Below are 2,728 nucleotides of genomic sequence, written 5' to 3' on the forward strand. Positions count from 1 at the left end.
TCAGGGGAGATCAGAACATTGCTATGCCTGATGATCAGATTGACCATCCTCCGCCTCAACCTTAGTTTAGAGGACTTTAGACCTAGGCTATCTCACCCTTAGGTTTATTTTCTCTTATGGCATTTCTGGATTTAGTTGTTGTTGTTGCTTTCAGGACTTATTCATGTTTTGTTGTTTGTCTTTGATTGACTTTATGGTTTGTACTATTTCCTGACTTCCTCGACTCTTTATGCTATGCTACTGTTTTTATTTTTTTTTGCTTTAATTATGTCGAATAGCTTATTTGCTTTCGTGAATGGTTCTTGATCATATGAGATTTGATGTTGCTAACATTGCTTAATATTTGATTAAATCTTGTATGCCATTCTCATTACCTAATAGCTATTTTTTTGTCAAATCAAGCGCAAATTAATTCATTAACTTTGTTTTATGATTAACTAATATCTCTTCCTAGCTTTTTTGACCTGGGTTATCTTTTTGATCCGCAAGCCTCATATGTTATACTCATTAGGCATAGCTTTGCGGTCTCCTCTTCATCTGAGGTGCTTGATGTCGTTTCCTCCTCCGGTACATCCCAAAAAATGTAAGCTTTCTTTGATTTGAAGTCCCGGGGAGTGCTCTTTTCTAAATCAACTTTCTTCAAGTAAGTGGGACATTGGAATTTCATGTGACCCGACTTACCACATTCATGGCAAGTGAAGCGCTCTTTATTCTTGCCTTTCCTTGTTGATTCTCGCGCCTCTTTTTTTGAAATTGCTTGAAACCTCCTTTCTTCTTTAAAAATTTCCAAACTTTCGCACGAGAAGGTTTAGCGTTTCTTCATCGATGTAAGAGTCAGAGTCGTCATTGACTATCTCTTCAGTAGGTTGAGATGTTGTAGCTTTATGAGATATTCCATTCTTTTTACGGTCAGACTCTTCGTGCATGTCAGATGTCCAAGCTCCATCTCATGCTCTTGGAGCTTTCCGAACAGTGTTGCCAAAGGCATGGAATCAAGATCCTTAGATTCCATGATAGTCGTCACTTTAGGTTGTCATCTCCTGTCAAGACAGTGTAAAACTTTATTAGTGAGTTATCCTCTAGTAAACATTTTATCTAGAGCAATAAGATGATTAATAATATGAGTGAATTGTTTTTGCATATCGCCAATTGATTCACTTGGTACCATACGAAATAATTCGTATTCATGTGTCAGCGCATTCATCCTGGCGCGCTTGACCTTGCTAGTGCCCTCGTGCGTCACTTGTAAAGTGTCCCATATTTCCTTGGAACTTTGACATTGAGATACCCGAAAGAATTCGTCATATGATAGGGCCGAGGTAATTATATTTTTGGCACAAAGGTTATACTGAACCTTCTTGCGCTCCTGATCAGTCCATAAGCTTTTAGGCTTTTTTTTCGGTTTGTCATCCACTAAGTGAAGTGGGACGAATGGCCCGCTGATTACGAATTCCCAAATATCTGAATCAATGGCCTCAATAAAAATCTTCATTCGGACTTTCCAGTAGGCGTATCCCTCACCACTGAATACGAGAGGGCGGTTAATGGATGCGTCATCACCGCCAAAGGCGTTGGTGGAACCCATTTTAATTCCCTTAGGATCATGCGGATACGGTTGAGCTAGCACGTCGTACTAGCTCTGATACCACTTGTTAGGTATCAGTGGCCTAAACACACCTAGAATGGGGGGGGGTTGAATAGATGTAGCGGTTATCAATCACCGACTCTCACACCAAAACCCAGTTCTGGAAACAGCTCAGTTAATCGATTAACCACTGGGCATAATCGATTAACGCACAACAGAAATAGAATGATCAGAGCAGGAAGTTGTACAGTTATTTATCAACAAATAAGTAGAGGTACAACAAATATCTTTATACAATATTAACAAGTATATAGCAGGGTATAAGTATGCAAAATATCATCTTCAAACTCGCATTAAAACAATAAGAATTATAAAAGAGATTAAGAGAGAACATTTTGCACAGATGGATTTTTATCCTGGTTCGTTTGCGGTCCACCGCAAACTACATCCAAGCCTCCCCTTCTGATCATGGGATATTTTCTTCTTCACTATATTGAATACAAGTATAGTCACATACACCGATTCAATTTACAAGACTCCAGATGCTTCTTTCTTGAATTCCTAGAACCTCTAATCCTTGGATTGACTTTCCCTATCGCCTGAGAAAACCTTTCTCGCGAACCAGTCCCATCCAAGATTCTCGTTCTCAATTCAAGACCTCCTGTTAGATATCAGTGGTCTAGGAACACCTAGAAGGGGGGTTGAATAGGTGTAGCGGTTAACAATCACCGCTTCTTGAACCAAAACCCAACTGCTGGAAAACAATCCAGTTAATCGATTAACAGCAGGGTTTAATCGATTAACTATTGCACAAAACAGAATGATCAGACAGACAAATTGCACAGTAATTAAAACAAAATTGAACATATATAATTCAGTTATTTTTACGCACAATTATTAAGTATATGGCAGTAAACAAATATCCAATTTTTCAATTACAGATTCAATTTATAATGGCAAGAAACATAAAGAAGATAAAGAGAGAAAGAACAGTGCAAAAAGGATTTTTATCCTGGTTCGTTTGCGGTACACTGCAAACTACATCCAGGCCTCCCCTTCTAGATCAGGGAGATTTTCTTTCTTCACAATATTGAAAAATGGATACAAATACCAATTCAATTACAAGCACATAGGACGCTCCCT

Source organism: Lupinus angustifolius, chromosome LG01, assembly GCF_001865875.1.
Source record: "Lupinus angustifolius cultivar Tanjil chromosome LG01, LupAngTanjil_v1.0, whole genome shotgun sequence".
NCBI lineage: Eukaryota > Viridiplantae > Streptophyta > Magnoliopsida > Fabales > Fabaceae > Lupinus > Lupinus angustifolius.